The sequence below is a fragment of the Phyllostomus discolor genome, chromosome 12 (assembly GCF_004126475.2).
Source record: "Phyllostomus discolor isolate MPI-MPIP mPhyDis1 chromosome 12, mPhyDis1.pri.v3, whole genome shotgun sequence".
Classification (NCBI taxonomy): domain Eukaryota; kingdom Metazoa; phylum Chordata; class Mammalia; order Chiroptera; family Phyllostomidae; genus Phyllostomus; species Phyllostomus discolor.
The window spans coordinates 74858829-74878495 of NC_040914.2; the positions used below are offsets into that span (position 1 = coordinate 74858829).

The 19667-nt window shown below is 48.4% G+C and overlaps 1 pseudogene; it reads left to right on the plus strand.

Moving 5' to 3' along the window:
- The first annotated feature begins 2333 nt into the window (after positions 1–2333).
- On the plus strand, positions 2334–2664 carry LOC114488403 (annotated as a pseudogene).
- The last annotated feature ends 17003 nt before the right edge of the window (positions 2665–19667 follow it).

Genomic DNA, 19667 nt, shown 5'->3' on the forward strand with positions numbered 1-19667 from the left:
GAAACTGGGCTAATGAGAAATCAGTACCAGAGAGGTTCAATAAGAGGATTGGGTGGAGGCAATAAGGAGGAGGCAGGGCTCATCCTTTCTTCCTATTAGTAATAGAAGCCCGTCCTGGAGTTTCAGTAGGACACAGGACCACCAAGCTAGAGATTCAACTTCCCCACCTCCCCTTCAGTTGGGTGTGGTCACGTGACCCTGCTGTCACCAAGGAGGTATGCAATTCCATGTCACTTCCGTAGAGGAATTTCCTGCCCTGGTGGAGCACGGACATGGTGCTGGTGGGTCAGCTTCTGTCATGTGGGCAAGAGCATCACCCCAGGAGATGACAGCAGGAGGAAGACTGAAGGAACCTGGATCCCTGTGGGACCCTGTGGAGTGCAGCAAGCCACCCTGATCTGCCCATCCCTTGGGGAGAACCAGGACCCCACTCATGTGAGCCCCTGTCCTGAGGCGTTTCCTTGTCGTAGCAGCTGAGCCTGAACCTCACTAATTAATTCATGAGCTGAATCAGAAATATACTCGCTGTGGAACAGTCCTTCTCACCCTGAAAGGATTTTGTTTTTATCTGAGGAAGAAGTTGGCTGTGCATCAAATGGCTCGTTATAATGGCAAGCAAGATAAGCTTTATTCAGAGCTGTAGCCCGTGGGGTCGTGCTTGGACTCACCTACCCACCTAGACGTGATTGCTCCTTAGAGAAGCACAGGATGGTTTGGTATATTCATGGCAGAAGGGACTGCAAGAGGCCCCATGGAGACCATGGCACTGACTTCTGGGAGCCCGCTTATACAGAAGGTACACAGTGACCTGGAGTTCAGCAGAGATGGGTGCAGATTTTGGTCCCACCTCTTAACTAACAGTGCTAGTTACTGGTGCTACATGAAAACATTTGCCGATCTCCCCAATGCTTCCTTCTGAGCTTCTAAGCACATGACAGGATTGCGTTTCCTAGACCACAAAACCAGTTCTGGACAATGAGTAATGAATGCAACAGTATTTGATTTGTGGCATGAGACCCCTGACGATTCTCTCGCTCTCTCTGTCTCAGCTACCAGCGGAGTCCCAGACGGAGACTGCTCCATCAGCCTGGGTCCCTGAGTGATCTCAGTGACCCAGCATCTCATAGTGAGTATATGGCATGAGCATAATTAAACCTTTGTCTTTTTAAGCCATTGAGATTTCAGGACTATTTGTTATTACAGCAGAACTTCAACCATGCTGACTGATGCACCAGCTGTGTGACCTTCAGTTACTCAGCTTCTCTGAGCTTTGATTCCTTCAGCTTCAGTACCATGGGGATGTGAAGATGATGTTTCTGACCTAATTCAGTTTGTGGACAGATCAGGGAAAATTATATCTATTAAGTGCTTAACAGAAACCCCAGCATTTGGTAGGCTCTCAATCAAGCATCCTGATTCCTCCCAGGTGATTCTCACTGATCTGCATATGACACCTGTGGGCTTTCACTTTCCCACCTTTTCTTCCCTCCATTGACTTCCTTCCAGGACTGCTCAATTTGGCCGAAGCCCTTGGGGTCTGCCGTGTGCTGTTTGACACCCAGATGACATGTTACAAACTCCAGGAACCTCTGTCAGGAAGGCAAGAGAGCAAGGCTAGTCAGTTTCCCTCAGGGTGCTGGGGTTTTTTATTCTTTGACTCCACCCTTTCCATTAGCTGAACTTTTATAGCTTGGAAAGAAGGCAGCAAATTGTATACATTTCCAAGAATTCTGAATGCAAGTTCCCTGGAGTCCAGAGCTCATTAAGCTTGTACCCAGTTTGGGACCCAGGGAGCTGCGCATGCTCCCCAGCAGCAGATCTAGGGTTTCCTCCCTGGGCAATGCGGCATCCCAGTGTGACCAAGAGCACAGGCTGAGGATCCAGGTAGCCTGGGTCCCAGCCGTGTATCTACCACTCACCATGTGACTCCTTGACTCTCTCTGAGTCTGAGTTTTCCCCTCTGTAAAATGGGATAATAAGAGTGTCCACTTCAGAGGACTGCTACTGGATTAAAGCAGCTAATACATGAAAAGTGTGTAAGAACCATGGCCAGCATAAAGTAAAAGCTCAGAAAAATTCTAGCTGCTGTTATTATTAATATCAATATTCCCAATTTGGATCAAGACCAGCCCGCCTCTTCTTCCTGCCTTCTCTTCCTAAAGGGTCTTCTCTGTCCATCCAACATTCTTAGCCACAGTTTCTGACACACTGATGAGCTCAGATCTCCCGTGTGGAGGCCTACATATTGTTGCTGAATATGCAAATCATTTATTGCTTGTTTTATACACTAGGCTTGACTGATGAATCAGAATTTTTAAAAATTGTGTGCCATTTATAAATTATACCTAATTTACTAGGACCTGATTAATGGCTCTCCCTCTCACAGTGTCACTCTCATTTACTTTTTCTGATCTGCTTTTCTCTTGGTGGATTAGATGCATTAAAAATAGTATACAAATAGCTTTTTCTGTGCCATTGTGGTCCATGAGGTCCGTTCTTCTTTGCCATGTCTTCTCACAAGACTTTCGGGATCAAGAGGTTCCTGGCCAAGAAATAAAAGCAGAATTGGCCCATTCCCCAAAGCATTTGGGGGGAAACTGGTAATAAAATCAGGTACAACTCCAAGAGGAGAGACACTGGAGAAGAACCAAACTGGGTCAATAAGGTAGGACACATCAGAGACGTCTCCGTATTTACGCTCTATTCATTGTCTGCCTCTTGAAATCACTGAAAAGACCATCGCTCTTGGAACAGTTTGGTGTTTTATTGGAAATTGGATGACTTTTCTCTTGATATTTTCCCTTCAGTAGTAAATGGGTTCATTAATAAATATGAGGCCATTTAAAAACTAGTATACAAATAAAACAACTTAAGTGAATGAATATTAGAAATGCACATGAGCAAAAATAAGAAAGTGGAAATCACTAGCAATGCCCTGACCAACAGGGAAGCACTGTCCACCCGTTCCCGTATATTCTTCTGCTCAGATACGGTTGTCATCTCAGTTCTGAGACGTCACCCCTTTTGACCCTCACACCATTCTCAGAATCCATTTTTGCTCATTTTCCTGCTAAGATTCCCTGGGGACTCAGGATATTTAAAAGACTTTTTCAGCAACATGTAGTAGGAAATGTTGGGGGTTGGGTACAATCAACCAGGTACTTTAGGAAGACTTTCCAGGAATCCTGTGACAGCGGAGGGGGGATGGGGGAGGGGATGAGAGAAGAGGTGGTCTCAGGGGGAGCCCTGGAGATGTGAGCTGCATCACAGAGTTGCATCGACTTTGAGTCAGTCACTGGCCAAGGTCTTGGGGGTTGGCAGGTGCATAGCTTTCAGTCAAGGGAGTTCCCATTCAGCCACCAGCACTTCTGCAGAGAAAGTTCGGCTGAGAGCTGTTAGCAGCTAACGCTTGTGGCCTCCAGGGCTGGGGCAGCAGGCCAGGCTGCAAGTCAAGAGGCAAAGAAACACACCAGTGAGACATTATGGACTGTGACAACTGTCCTAAAGGAGACATTCAGGGTGGCCATTTCTGAGGTCAACACAGGGGAAGCTAGGTAGCACACAATCACAGCCCAGAATCCAACCAACCACACCCTGAAAACCACATTTCCTTCCCCCAGAGAGAATGCCTCCTTCGGCGCTGCCAACATATGGCAACTTCTATCAGGTAGTGACCTACCTATTCATCCCACAGAAAAATAAATCCCTGAAACACCACAGCACTCCCCCGACCCGACACACACATCTCCCTCATCTGAGAGAAGAGAAATAAGAGAAATACACTCGTATATTTTTAGTCCTTAAGATCTCAAGAAGCATAGACCAGGCAGAAGAGGTGCACTTGAACTGTGCCGTCCCACCCAAACCTAGGACATGATGGCTGAGTGGGAAAAAAGGGAGTGGGCCTTGTCTGTAACAAAACACCTGTTGTTACAAACTGATAGAGGGACATAGAAATACAGAGAAATCATAGAAAATAATCATTAAGGGAGAGGGTCAATAGGCAAATGGATAAGCAAATCGAGGTACAGCCTGATGGTACAAATCTCCTCAGCAGTTTTCAAAAGCCAACCAGGAGCAACTGGGGCCCGTGACGAGCCAGACAAACCTCCAAACCAGACAGAACAAGAGAAGCCATGCTTGAAAGAATGAATGCTATTCAGTTTCAATTGGGTCAAGTTCTAGAAGGGGCAAAACACACCAGTTGTGACAGACAGCAGATGAGCGGGGAGGACTGGGAAGGAGGCCAGGTCGCCCTGACAGGGAAGGAGGTGTTCCTGCCTTCACCGTGGTGGTGGGTACACCCTGCGCACATCGCCAAACTCGTCCAACTCCACTCTCCACGCGGGTGCGTTTTACTGGGTACACGCTGTTTTTCAGGAAGGCTGGGGGGAGTCATGAACTTGACTGGAGTATCTTCGGTGGTAGTATTGTGGAGGCCACTTTCTCTTTATTTTCCTTGTGTGATATGCTGCATTTTCAAAGTGTTCTTCTATTTCAAAAATGCCCACCAGGCTGTCATGTCCTAAGGACAATGTGTTGCTTTAAAATAATTTCTGCGCATTCTTTGACTGTCCTCCTTTTAAAAGATGGAAGCCAATCCGTCCCTCCCCCTGAGTGTGGTAGGCCAGACTTAGTAACTGGCTTCTAACAAACAATAACAGGAACTGATGTGTGACTTTCAAGACCTGGTCATCAAAGGCCCTGCGGCTTCCACCTCGGTCACCTCGGTCTCTCTCAGATCACTCATTCTGGGGGAAGCCAGCTGCCACGCAGTGGGGACGCTCAAGCAGCCCTGTGGAGTGGCCCTTGTAGGGAGTAACGGAGGCCTCCTGCCACTAGCTACTCGAGGGAGCCATCCAGGGAAGCAGATCCCCCAGCTGAGCCATCAGATGAGATGGCAGCCCTGGCTGACTTTCCTCCTTCGTCATCATGAAACATCCTGAGCACCAGAAACACCCAGCTCAGCTGTTGCTGAGTTCCTGACGTTTGGACACTATGAAATGATACACATTTGTTGTTTTAGGCTGCTACGTTTGAAGTAATTTTTTACACAGTGATAGATCGCTGATACAGATAAAACACTGTCTTTTCTTACTGCTGACCTGTCAGCAACCAGAACAGTGCCTGGCACAGAGTAGGCATTCAAATGGACATTTGTAGAATGAGTCCATGAATTAAGCTATTGAAAATAAGCACTAGTTTGAGCTATTGTACGATAGCCTTAAGGGAAATAAGACACCTTTGTTGCGGGCCTACTATGTGACAGGTGTTTGCCCACATTAGGTCATTAATCCTCACCCACTAATTATTATCAGCCCTGGTTTCCAGATGTGGAACCGAGCCTCCCAACCAGCTCCCCCGTGCACACGGCAGCCCCGCTCCAGAGGCTGCAGACAGGCTTGGGCCTGCCTGGGCCTCTCAGCTCCTAGAACACATCTTCTGCGCTGCAGAAGCATCACGGAGTTTGAAGAGGAGAAAATGATAGCGGGAAGACACAAAACACGAATTGGAAGAGTCGGCTTCACGGACGAGGGCACCAGGGCTCAGAGGGAGACCGCTGACTCGGGGCCGCAGCACAGCGGCCCATGACCGCACCAGGCCGAGCCTGAGAAACGGGAGGTGAGCAACTCTCCCACCGACAGGGGTTTTCCTATTTGTGTTGTCAGAGTTTGATCTCATTTCACTTTCTGACTGATTGCAGAGCAATGCATAGTTTTTGTTTGAAGAGGCTGGAAACTACAGAGGAGCCAAGGTTTTTTTACCTTTTCCTTTACCCCAAAAGAAAACATCATGTTGATCATATATAACATTTTTACACAACAAAAACAAGAATCCTATGTTGTATATTGTGTGGTGGACTTCTCAACCTTGGCACCACTAGCGTTGGGACTGAAGGATTACTTGTTGTGAGGGGCTGCCCTGTGTGCACTGTAAAACACCCATCGGTGCCTCCCGGGCCCCTGCAGGCCAGTAGCACACCCACGTGTAACAACTGAAAATGTCTCTAGATATTGTCACGTGTCCTTGGACATTTCTTCCCAGGTAAGACCTACTTCTGTATATAACCTGCTTATTTCACTTACTCATATGCAACACACACTTTTCAGGCCATCGAAAATTTTTCTAAAATAGGATTTTGCAGCAGATGGTTTGATTGCCTCTGATCCACGGGCCATGTTTTCCTAACCAGCTCTTGTGGAGGGTTCACGCCGTTTCTACTTTTACTCGGTTTGTTTTTAAAGCTGGAGCATCACTTGAGTCCTCGCCTTTGCCATGGGTCATCCACCTCAGGGCCACAGTGGGCCCAAAAAATATTTTCTCTTTTTGCACTGCAGAAAGTGCCCCGGGAAGTCTGGGTGGACTGCGGCTTCTGTAAGGAACTCTCGGGCAGGAGGAACTGCTTTCAAAGACTTGGCAAGCGCGACCTTCACCTTGCTGTGGATTTCCTGTGACGAGCTGGGGCCTGAGATGCTAAACAATAGCCCCTGCTCATAGGCCTCAGTGGCGTGACCTCTTCCCTCACTGCTGGAAGCCACTACAAAAAAGCTCAGCGTGGTTTTCTCTACCAAATTGTTAGAAGTAATTTAAAACTTCTGATGAAGCTGGTGTACTAAAACGGCAGCTTGGATTCTTATTTCTTCCAAATAATTTTAGAGCAACCAGTCGACCTGACTGGTATATTGGACAAAATGCTTCAAATGGCTCCTTGGGAGGGAGAGGGGCTGGGGATGAGACAACCTCCGTTTCTGATCCTACTGTGTGAGCGTAGGACACTCACAGAACCTGCGTGGGCCTCAGTCTCCTCATCTGTAAAATGGGAATGAGAGCACCTCCCTTCCTGACTCACAGATACGGGGAAGACTAAATGAGGTGCTGTATCTGAAGATGCTTTATAAACTGTCACAACTTTCAGAAATGTAAACATAGGATTGTTATGTCAAGGAGATATAGGAGTGTTATGTGGAGGAGACAGCTTTATCGAGCGAGTATGACATTCTATCCTCAATTAGATACTGTTTCACTCAGAATCCAGGGCAGGAAAGAGAAGTCACTCTAAAAAACTGCAAATAACAAGTTTTGGCGAGGATGTAGAGAAATTGAAACCCTCACATACCACTGGTATGAATGTAAAATGGCACAGCTGCTGGAAAACCAACCATATGGCAGCCCCTAAAACAATTGCATACAGAGCCTGGCAGTTCCGTTCTTCAGCACAAGTGCGACAGAACTGAAAACATGCCTACATGTGCCAAAAGAATTGAAAACATACATCTACGTAAACATTTGTGCACGGATGATCATAGCAGCAATATTCATAATAACCAAGAGCGGAAACAACTCGAGTGCCCATCAGCTGAGACATGGATAAATGAAACGTGCTCCGTCCATACAGGAAAACACCACTGCCCCATGGGAAGGACGCAGCACGGACACACGCGGCAACGTGGATGATGCTCGACAACACTATGGAGACCGAAAGAAGCCGGGCACAAAAGGTCACATATTATCTGATTCCTCTTATATGGAATGTCCAGAATAGGGAAACCGACAGACAGAAGGTAGGTAGATCAGTAGGTGACTGGGCCGAGGGGAGAAGGGGATGGGCACATGAGAGCTGCAGGCACGGGTTTCTTTGTGAGGTCAGGAAATGTTCGGAACTGACCGTGGTAACGCTTGCGCACATGTGTAAAAGGGGCGATGCTGAGGAGACTCTTGGTGCACATGCAAAATAGCATTGTTTTCACTTTTGACTTCAGGTGGGGTAGTGATGACAATAGCAAGTGCTTTGTGTATGGTTCACCTTGGTATTTCCTGTTCCCAGCCGGGGGGGGGTGACACAGTAGATGTTAAAAAAATAAAAACTGTCACAGCAGAGAATGAACAAGCAGATGAATATATGAAGGAAATATATTCTGCTGTCCATGGCTTATTTAATAATAATACATATATACTAATAATAACATTAACATTTTCAGTCCCTTTCTTCACTGAATGTATTTTATTTAGGAACTTTTTTTTGCTTATTTTTATCTCAGTAATTTACAAGGAAGTCAATAATAAAAATAATAACACATTTTTACATATCTCATTCATTCATTTATTCGCAAAGCATTTGCTACATGCTTGAATACTTTAACTTTAATATGACATGTAACCCCCACACAGCAACCTCTTCAGTAGGTCCTATCATTATTCCCATTTAATAAATGAAGAAAGAGTGTCTAGTTTGCTTTAGAGCTGTAATTGCATGAATTTGAAATGACATGCAAAGTTATTCATTACAGCACTGTTCGCAGTAGCAAAAGATAGGAAACTAAACATCCAATGAGTGATTGCTGTTTAAATAATTTATGGTAACTATTTTTAGTGGAATATCATTTAGCTGTTAAAAAATGAGACAGATATTTATATGTTGATATGGAAATATCTCCAAGATATATTAAGTGAAAAAAAGCAAGATAGACAATAGCATATATTGTATACTATGAATGTATTTCTGGTATATGTTTTGATTATACCTGGTAGGCTGACCAAGAACATGGTAACAATGGGTGCCTCATAGAAGAGGAACCTAGAGGCTGGATGTACCAGTCAGGAGAGGCTAGGATATGCTGCAGTAACAAACAGTCTCCACAATCTAAGTGGCTTAAATAATAGGTTTCCTTTTCATCCCTAGAAGTTCAGCATGGGACAATAGGGGTTCTTGGCTCACAGTTCACTCAGGGCTCAAGGCTGATGGACTATACCCCATCTCAAATATTGCTGGTCACCAGACGGAAGCAGCTTTGCAGGTCTTGAGCTGGCAGTTAACTACTGCAGCCATCTGTCACTTCTGCTCACAAGTACTTGGTTCACACTTGTCACGTGATCTCCTCGGGCCTGGGGAGGGGAGTGGGGGACGGAAGTGCAAGTCCGTGGGTGCCTGAGAGGTGAAGCGCCAGTGAGTGGGGAGCAGTAGTAATGCTACCACCCTGGGGACAGACATTGAGGGGGGACTACTTTCTCTATAAACCTTTCTAAACATTTGAATACTTTCCACGGGCATGTATTGCCTATACACACACCGAGATGTTAAGGAGTGCCTCTGGGAGAGTCAAGCAACATGCAAGGCAAATGTAAGCTTCAGGTTAACTTGTAGAGACCACAGTCCTACCAGGTGACAGGAGGGAAATGTCATCGAGGGCTGGAGGGAAAGCACAGGCCATTTGACTTTCAATGTGTGCTTAAGGAGCACCTACTGTGTGCCAGAGGATGACTCTGCAATGGAAATGCACAGTTAAACACCTGGTCCTTCCCTGAGCAGTTCATGATCAACCAGAGGAAAATGAATCTGGGACCACTCGAACCCGAATCCTGTCTCTCCCTGGGTAACCTCATTTGCTCCACTGGTACAATGAGCCTCTGGCACCTGTCACAGGGCCACCAGGGTCTGGACAAATGGGGACTGAATTGGACTCTGTTGGCCCCTGAGACACCTCACACAAGGAAACATATCCCCACGTCCCCTTGAGATGTTCACAACGTGACAGAGCTGCCACCTGGGAGGCTGCGATCTTCTCTTGGTTTTCTTTTTTTGCATAGCCTTCTTTCTGCTAAGGGACCAGCTCTTTGGGGTTAATCAGGCCCCTTTTCATTCTGATAAATCACATCGTTTTTGATCTCCCCACTCAACATATCCTCACCAATCATAGTAGAAGTTATGTGTGGGGCATAATCTGCCGTGCATCTTATCCAAACTTTGAAAGTGATAACATAGTTCATATGGGGGCGTTTAAGGGGGAAGGGGGAAAAGAATGTCAGAACCCTGGGACTATCAAGATTTGGATTAGCGAGCAATTTCCTGAGTTCCCCGACTTCATAGATGAGGTCAGAGAGGTCCGTTCCGAATGGAACCCATTAATCTCTCCCTGTTGTGAGCGAGGAAACGTTGGAAAGTGCAGGTGTTAACAGTCTCGCTGTTATTTTGGGAGAATGCGAACTGAACGCTCACAGGAAGCGCACTGTTCCCTTGCCAGCATCCTGGAGCATTATTTTAGGCAGCAGAACTGAGGCTTGTGAGCAGAAGCAGCTTTCATCACACCTTTAGGCAAGAAGGGTACTTCACAGGCAAGAATGTGGCTGCAAAGTTTAGGAAATTTAAAAAAATCAGTGTGTTCTGCAAAGATGCTCAGAAAGGCCACCCATCGTCCTCCCCAGGGAAAGCAGTGCCCACGCCCTCGGCCACAAGCCCCGCCTGCCTCAGTGAAACGCAGGGATTGGTCCCAGCTCCGTGGGCCACAGGGCTCATCTGCACGTCACCCACCCACAGGCCCACAGAAATCAACTCGACACACACGCTTTTGCCTATAAGGGCCATTTCCCCAATAACTGGAGAAGCTTATTTGTTTTAGAGATTTTATTTATTTATTTTTAGAGAAGGGGAAGGGAGGGAGACAGAGAAAGAGAGAAAGAAGCATCTGTGTGAAAAACATCCATCGGTTGCCTTTCATATGCACCTGAACCGAGAACTCGCAACCCAGGCATGTGCCCTGACTGGGAATCAAACCGGCACTTTGTGGGACAATGACTGACCAACTGAAGCACACTGGTCAGGGCTTGAGGAGCTTCTGTTTAAAAATCAGATAAAAATTTTAAATTGAAAAAAATTCTAAACTGATGGTATATTCAACCATCATGAAATGGTTCTGTTGGGCATGAAATAGCATTTTCTCTTTCGGCTCCTCATGGTGCACAGCAGTTCGGAGTAAATGTTAAGAGCAAAAACCCTGACACCAGACTGTCAGGCTTTATAATGTCCTGGTTGGGTGCTCTCGGGTAGGTTTCTTAACCTCTCTGTACCTCGGTTTCTTCAGCAGTAAAATGAAGGAAGGTCCATTCTAATGGTGTAATAATGGTGTCACCCTACTTAGGGTGTTGTGTTGAATGAATGCAAATAAATACCATGGAACAGCGCTGGCACACGGAAGTGTGATGGGAGCTGGTTATGAGGAGGAGCTTTGTTGAGACACTTGATGTCTAACAGAGCGAAAGGCAGAGGAAGGGACAGCTCAGGCGTCAGAAGATGGAACTGCAAGACAGACTCCACTACCCAGCCAGAACCTCACTTTGCTTTTTTGGGTCTCAGTCTCTTCACCTGTGAAATGGGTGCAGTAGTTCTGGCACACGCAGGATCCAGCGAGAGGATATCTCTGAACACAAGGCTACATACCTGCCACTAGTGATCCTTATTACCAGGACCTGCAGCCACCTTCTCTGTCCACACCATATGTGTGGGATGAGTGGTGTCCTCTGCAGGGAGGATAACTCAGCAGGTGAGAGCCTCAGCAGTCCCACCCACGCCAGTTAGAACAAGCAGCTTCCCCCGCCCGCCTGTGGATGAGGCTCTAATCACCTCACGCCAGGAGGCAAATGGAAGATAAAATTACCAGTGATTTGAGTCATAAATACTTACTTTCTCTTTTAGCATTTTTACGATACTCCCTCTTTTCAGATGCAATAATTTACCCTAATGTGTTCCTCCCACTGTGTTTTCTACTTATCTGACATCTGTTTAAAGTCAAGACAGCAGCACAAAAGTAAATCACGTTATGCCGATTCCATGTATTTCATCCTATCGGGTGCCGCTGAGGTCACACCAGCTTCACGTGCCCACGCGTCAGCCGCGAAGCCAGGCTCTGCTCTCTGCGGTGTCTCAACGAACAGGACGTAAACTGTAACCCCCTCAATGTGGAAGAATATCAAAATGCCATCGAGTTGGTCTGGCTGTGTTTTAAGGAGTTGGAATGGAACATATTGTCTTATCCCATTCACCCGGGGAGCCGTGAATCAGTGTCTAGTGAACCTGCCACTGAACACTTAACAGAACAGAGAGGACACAAGAAGATGCAGGCTACTTGTTTTCTGAGGTCTCATTGCATGGGGAAGTTCCCGGATGGACTTTGTTGAGGTCTAAAGTCATTCATAGAGCTGTAAGGTGCCGTCATTGGGATTCAAATCCACGGAATAGGCCAACAACACAAAAGGAAAAACAATGAATGGCAGCTCTAACACACAATATTTTATTTTTTAGCACAAAAGAGGACAGAGGAGGCATTCCAAAGCTTGTGTGGTGACCCCACAAAGTCGACGGGGGTCCAGGATCCATTCAGATTCCGTGCAGTGTGGCCTCCTCCTTGTGGTCCAAGTGGCTGCCTGAGCTCCAGGCATCACTTCCAAGTTTCTGACAGCAGGATGAAAGAAGAGAGAAAAGGCTATGCCTTCCCTGTTTTTAAAAATAGACTTTATTTTTTAGAGCATTTTCAGATTTATAGAAAAGTTTTGTATATAGTACAGAGATTTCCCGTATCCCCCACACCCAGTTTCCCCTATTATTAACATCGTACATTAGTGTGGTACATTTACTATAATCAATGAGTCAATTTGGACACATTATCATTACATAAAATCCATCCCTTATTCAGAATTCTCTAGTTTTTACCTGACGTCCTTTTCCGTTACAGGCTGCCATCCAGGACCCCACATTACATTTAGTCGTCACAGTCCCTTAGTCCCCTCTTGGCTGTGACAGATAGTTCATTCCCCTTCCTTTTAAGGAAACCTTCAATAGTGTCACATGACACTTCCTCTTACTTTTCATTGGCCAGAACTTAGTCACATGGCCATACATAGCTACAAGAGACGGGGAGATGAGTCTTCACTCTGGGCACCATGTGCCCGGCAGAACACTAAGGTGGATCCTGCTACAGAAGGGTCTTAGGACACCACCCTGGTCATCCCTCAGCTTTAGGCCCACAGTTTCAATTAGCAGGGACAATTGTAGCTCAAAGAGCAGGGTAGGTGTTATTGCTCTTCCAGCTTTATGGGAGAGGAGAGTGGGGTTTCCCAGGGGTTAATCAGCCCAAGGTCACAGCCAGGGTGACAGAGAGCTGGGGTTCCAAGACCAGACCTGTCTCTGGACACCTCACTCTCAGTCACAGCGGTGCATAGCTGTGGGGGTGCATCTCGCTCACTCCGGGACGGTGGGTGCCTGCGGGTCCCCAGAGGCCCTCACAGCTCTTGAGGCCAGAAGTCCCAGGTCAAGGAGTCAGCAGGGTCGGTTCCTTCTTGGGGACTCAGAGGGAGAATCTTCTCCATGACTCCGACCCAGCTTCTGGTGTTGACGGCGATTCCTCGTGCTCCTTGGCTTGCGGCTGCATCCTTCCAGTGTGTGCCTTCCAGTTCTGGGTTCTGTGCCTTCATTCCCCTCTTCTGATAAGGAGAGCGGCCATTGGGTGAGGGCGACTTAGTCCAGAGCAACCTCAATTGCTCTGGACTAAGCAATTGAGGTTGCTGTAGGGGGTGGGGGATGCAAACACGATCCAACCCACCCCAGAGGCCTGGAAGGAGAGCTTGCTCACTCAGCAAGGGGACAATGATCTGCTGGTATGTTTGCTTGCTTGTTTTGCTACTGTGTAAACCAAAGCACCATCAAGGAACCGATGTCCCTCTCAAACGAGGACCTGAAAAGAGTTTAATAGAGGGTGATTTACAAAGGAACCTACAAGGCATGGGCAAGCAGCCAGCACGAACCAGGGGAGTGGGAGTGGCGGGGGTCTGACCACCTCTAGGAATGAGGGGCTGGGGGCCAAGTTACCTGAACTACAGATGGGGGCTGAGGCCTTTCTCAGAGGATCACAAACAGCCAACCATGAGCCTGGAGCAAAGCACATAGATACCCCAGGTCTTCTCTTCTCACCTCCTGATTGCTCGCTGGTGTTTTCATTGACTGAACTTGACCGGACGTGAAGGTGGAGAAGCCAGAATATACCATGCAGAGTATTACCTTACAGCCTCCTAGACACTGATGCGGAAGGAAGGAGAGGCAGATAGAAGGCAGCTCAGCAGGTGTCTCGCCCAGGGTCCAACTGTCCTGCAAAGTGCTGACGTGCCCAATGCTCACCGTGCAGATTTCCCAGTCACTGGGGTGCAGGCAAGGGACGCAAGCCCAGCTTAGGAGATGTGAGCACCCAGACACCCTAGTCTGCAGGCCAGGCTCGGTGGGGGTCTGTACCCTGCCAGCCTAACCTCGGAGCTGAGGCACCAGGCTCTCATTTCCACATCTTATGAATACTCTGTGAGCTCAGTAATATTCTGTTCTAAATGCCTTTGCTGCTGAAGCAGGCAGAGGAGTGTTTTACTCCAAATAAGAATCCTGAGTGGAGTCAGCCAGGGCATCAGTCTGGGTCCCACAGGAAAGAGATGGCATCAGCCTGGGTGCTGGAGAGACTCCTAACAGAAGGACTGTTTATGGAGGTCTGAGCAGGCTGAGACAAGCAGCCTCAGGGAGTTCCAGAGCCCAGCGGGGCCCCAGAGCCGTGGAAGAGAGAAGCTGAGGTGGAAAGGGATGCAGCGGGGCCAGGCTGCACCAACGCAGTGAGGGTATAGCAGGCAGAAGTGGCCCCACATCTGTCTCACACTGCCCATCAGTCTTCTGATGGCTCCCATTGGTTAAACCTGATAGGAAGCCAGAGGTAGACAAGGGAGCCAGGTGCCGCTGTCTCTCAGTGTCAGAGTGAGACAGGGAGGCTGCAGATAAGTCTGGAGATGAGGAAACACCAGCCCCCAGGGGACGGACATGGGCACTGGTGGGGTGTCTGCTGTGGGCTCCCTGGGCGCTGTCCAGATGCTTTACCCACATGACCTGTCCTATCCTGACCCTGCCCTGTGGGGCAGCCTAGGAGACAAGCTGGTCGCTGAGGCCCAGGACATGTGTGACTCCAGGCCCACACTATGGCTACCTCACTGAGCTCACAACACCCCTGGTGGCTAAGCAAGGTCTCTCTCTTGTCCCCATTTACAAAATGGAAAAGGAAAAACCAGACTCAAAGAGGTTAAATTCACTTCGAGTATGCATCTGTCAGTGTAGGCTAACCGCTGAAACAAACATCCCCAAACTACTGCAGCAGCTTAACCCTGCACAGATTCCTCTCTCACGCCACCATCCCATGCAGGACGATGATGGATGGTTGGCTGCTTACAGTCATTCTGGAATTCAGGACCCACTTTCTAGGGTCCTGGGGTCTCTCCCACAGCATCCCAGCCAGTGTGCAAGACAAAGGAATAATGGAAGATGGCAGAAATTCAGGGTCAGGCTGGGCGTGCCTCACCCCACTCCTTTCCAGGTCCACGGGCCAGAACCTGGTCTCAGGGCCCCAGCTGCTGGCCCAGGGGGTGGAGAATGAAGCCGGCGTGTATGCTGGAAGGAAATGAGAAACACGAGACCTAGTGAGCGCTGGCAGACTGCAGAGCGCCTCCAGGGTGGGTGCTTGGTGGGAGGCAGCTGGAGTTGTGTGGCGGGGGGTGGGGCAGGGGGAGTCAGGGGCATGAGATTCTGGGCTGGGGAGATGGGAAGACATGGCTCATCCTGCAGACCTCACTAGCCTTGGCTTTGAAGGCCATTGAAGGGAGTGATGAAGGCAGATGAACTGACTCGCCCAAAGTCACTTTGCTAGTTAGCAGCAACCGTGGGCCCCCACGCCGGGGTCATTGACTTCCTGGAGCCCCATGCTTCCTCACCCCCACAGTTACTACAGCATGCAGAGGTGGGGCCGCTATGTCCCGTGTCTGCCAGGCTTTGGGTCCCACATCCTCTCCGAAGGACAATGCTTTGTCATTGTCGATTTTTTTCAGCAGTATCTGAGACTGGGCTTCAGAGGGCTCCCTGTTGGAGGCTGGTGGAGGTCGGCAGAGCTGCTTGCCAGGGCTGCGTGAGTCCAGCCCACAGTTTTTAAGAGACACCTGGGAGCATACCCCAGGCAAGTCCCCACAGAGCTGGCTGCGAGTCAGGCCGCCTTACAAATGACTCCCTCAAACCTAAAAGCTTCAGCAATCCTGGGGATTACGAGCAGCCCAGTGAGGCCTTGTTAGGACGGGCCTCCGGGAGGACGTGGAAGGTATTTACATTTGTTGAAGGGCCCGTTTGGGTGAAGGATGACAGGGCCTCAGCCTCAGAGAATCAAGTGTGCGTGCGATTTTTTTTCCCCAGAAAACACTCAAACTTGTAAGAGGTCAGATGCAGTGCAAGGCAGAAATCACGCTCGGCTTCAGGGGGGGATATCTGGGGATGAACCAGGCACCGGGCGCCAAGTTGTCTCTCTGGATTCTGGTGCCTTCCAGTTCTGGGTTCTGTGAGGTTGGCAAAGATGACACCTCCTCATGGGTTCCCACCGGATTTTGCAGGCGCCTTGCTGGACATCCATGTCTGGGCACCTTCCACCTCCCACTCTAGGGACTTTCTGGTGCCTGGGGGCAACCGATGCTGTGCGACTTGCCTGGTGCCTGCTCAGGCATGATCAGGAAAAAGTGTGTGCATCATGGAATAAATCATTGGATAAATTTCCTCCTTTCTCCTGCTTGGAGAGACTGTCCTGAGCAGCAATTATTTGTATGGGCTTTAGGAAGATGATTTTCTAAAACTGAGCCATTAACTGCCCTTACTACCAGCTGGCTCAGGTTGGACGCCCCCGTTGGTTCTCTTGCCCTCACTTCTGCTGCCTGGAGCTGCACTTCCTAATGATGTGAGATTTGCCTCGGGTTTTTTCTGCGGACCACCCACCCACACCTTGTACACACACACTTGCACACATGGAGATAGTGACTATCTTGAGACTTTCTCAGTCCAGAGAAGTCAAGGGAGCTCTCTTTTCCTTCCATAAAATGATCAATAGCAGCAACTTCATTTTCATGACCTGACTATGAGCAGCAGAAACCAATGGATGATTCTCAAAAGCATTTCACTTTTCCTCCAGGGCACACTGGCACCCACGTTTCTCAGCCTTCCTTGCAACTGGGGAAAACCCAGTGGTTGATCTGTGGGCAATGGAATGTGACCACAGTGATGTTGACCACTGCCGGGTCTGATCCGTAAAACACTAATATGCAACCGTCTCTGTTCTTCTTCCCCATCCACCTGCTGAGTGAAAACATCTGAGGGGACCTGAGAAGGCAGATCCAGAAAATGGAAGGAGGAGAGCTTCCCAGGAGAGACAGCCAACCAAGAAAATCAATGGTGGGCTCTTGAGTGAGCAAAAATAAATTTCCATTTTGTCATTATGTTGAGAACCTAGAGCATGGGGGGGTGTTGCAGCAGGAGGACAGGGCTTGTGGGTATGATCTGTCAGACTTGGAGTGAAGTGCATTTCTATGCATGGTCCCACTGAATCTTCACAGTGAAAGTCCAGTTACTAGTAATGCTGGACTGTTGCAGAAATTAAGATGTAAGAGATTACAGCATTTAGAAGTTCACACAGTTAGCAAATTGGCGGGGGGGCTCTCTCTAGAATTTTAGCACTAAAAAAACTCTTGCCATCATGAAGCATGCCCACTTCCACTTTAGAGATGAAGAGACTGAAGTTCAGAGAGGGCCAGTGACCTACTTGAGGTATCACTCCATTCACTGGAGTGGCAATGGTCAGTTCTCCAAAGTCCCAATCTCCTCTGCCCTTTTTAAGACATCGTGGGCTGACAACAACCTTCATAGCCCTTGGCTTTCTCTTCTGAGGCTGAAAGCAAATGATTCTTTTTACTGGAGGCAATGATCAAATTGAAAATAAGTAGTATCCCATGGTGAGAGGAGTCGAGTCAAATGGACATTGGGCAGAGAGGCAGTCATGTAAATCAGTTTCTCTAATAACCAGCTGTGTGGCTTGGGGCAAATGACTGAAGTTGTCTGTGCCTCTGGTCCTAATTTGTAAAATGAGATTAATAAGGAAACTTACCCAACAAAGCTGTTGGCTAGATCCTAACGAAGTTGTTAGAAGACCTACCTCCTCTAGGCAGCACACAGTAAGAATTCAAACACTAGCTACTATTACTATTTGAATTCACTATTTGGCCAGTTGCAAGGCTCTCAAAATTTACCAGCTCGCTCCATCCCTGCCCAGCCTCTTTTTCATTGTCCCTCTAACGTTCCTGCCTCACTTCCCAGCTTGAAAAATCCATGGCCACACGTGACGCCCCTTCTCCCTCAGTAGACTAGGCTTTCAGGAAAAGATCTAATATCAGTTGGATAATGTAAACCATCAAGCTGGCTCGCCCAGGAAAGTTTTTCTGTTTGGCCCAAGCATTCAATGTAGTTGCAAGCGCCACAGCTTCCCAGGATGTGTGTTTAGGGTCTGAGCTGGCCCGCAGGGAGCAGGCACGGAGGGTGGGTGGGGGTATCCCTCCTCTGCCTCCTTATCCAGGTGCCCTGAACTGTGTATCCCATCAAGCACTTACTAGGGTCTGAGTCACCAGATCACAGGGGTGACTTCAGCCTTTTCTCAAACTGAGATCCAGACTGAAATTCCAGAATATCCACCCCAGCTTGGCTTTATGGTTTCCTTTGTTCCTGGAACACCTCATTCTGGTGTTCCCCAAAACAAGGTCTTCAGGAGGATGGGGGCCTGGCAGTCTGTGATTCCTGGGAACGGTGAGGTGGGAGCAATTTTCTTTGGAGTACCAGAGAAACTTTTTCAGAGAAGGATGCAGGATATAAGGGGGTGGGGAACGTGGAAGGAATGGAAAACGCTTCCAAAAAGTGCGGTAGGCCCCTGGATTGAACATAATCTGAGGACACCTAGGTTCCTCCCACCTCTTCCACAGAAACCATCCCCCTATCTTCCCCCTTCCTTTCTCCCTCCCTTCCTTCCTCCCTCCGTTCCTTCCTTCCTTCCTTCCTTCCTTCCTTCCTTCCTTCCTTCCTTCCTTCCTTCTTTCCTTCCTTCCTTCCATCATTCCTTCCTTCTGTCCACCCACCCGACCAACCATCTACACATCCATTGACTAATACTTACTAAAGCATTAGATATGGGCCAAGCCCTGGGAATGTGACATTGAGCAGGACAGACCCTGAGTCTTCCCCCAACCCCCACTCCAAGCTCATTGTCCAGTGAGGTATGTACAAGGATAATGATTCAGCTCTGTCTTGGTCTGGACTTCCCTAAAAGCAGACCATGAGGCAAGGAATGAAATGAGTACTGATGACCCCAGGATATAACCACAGAGAAGTGAGATGGGAAAGGGAAGGCAGCCAAGAAGAGGTGCATTATCCAGCAGGTTGCACCCATTGTGGGCAACTGGAGACCCACCCAGCTGGGAAGGCTATCTTCCGACACCTGTCCACCTCTGGTTAGGGGCTGCCTCTGGGGCCCTGGGGCATCCCTGGGGCCCAGGTGGACAAAGCCAGCTCCCTACTCCGATGAGCTCCACACAGAGTCAGGAAGAGGCACGACACACCATTTGACATCTGTGCAGGCATGAAAATGTTCTGAAAGGAGGAGCAAATACCAACCACAGACTGCAGCAAAGTCACCGTGTATAAGTTCACACATAGATCAACGCCACCCTGGGTGGAAGCTAACGGCAGCTAGGAGGCACATTAGAACAAAGCACAAAAGCAGATGCCGCTTTAGCAGTGACAAAAAAAATCTGGGAATTACCCTTTAAAAGAAAGCACAGAGCTTTTATGGGAAAACTGAAAACTTATGAAGATGTGAAAGAAGACCTGAACCAATGAGAAGTGACCCCCGTCCGTGGGCGGGGTCACCTAACTGGCTGAGCCCCCGCCCCCTTCGCAGTAATTATGTCTCATGAAGCTTCTGTCAAAATTCCAGCAGAATCTTTCGAGAAACCTGACAAGTAGGTTT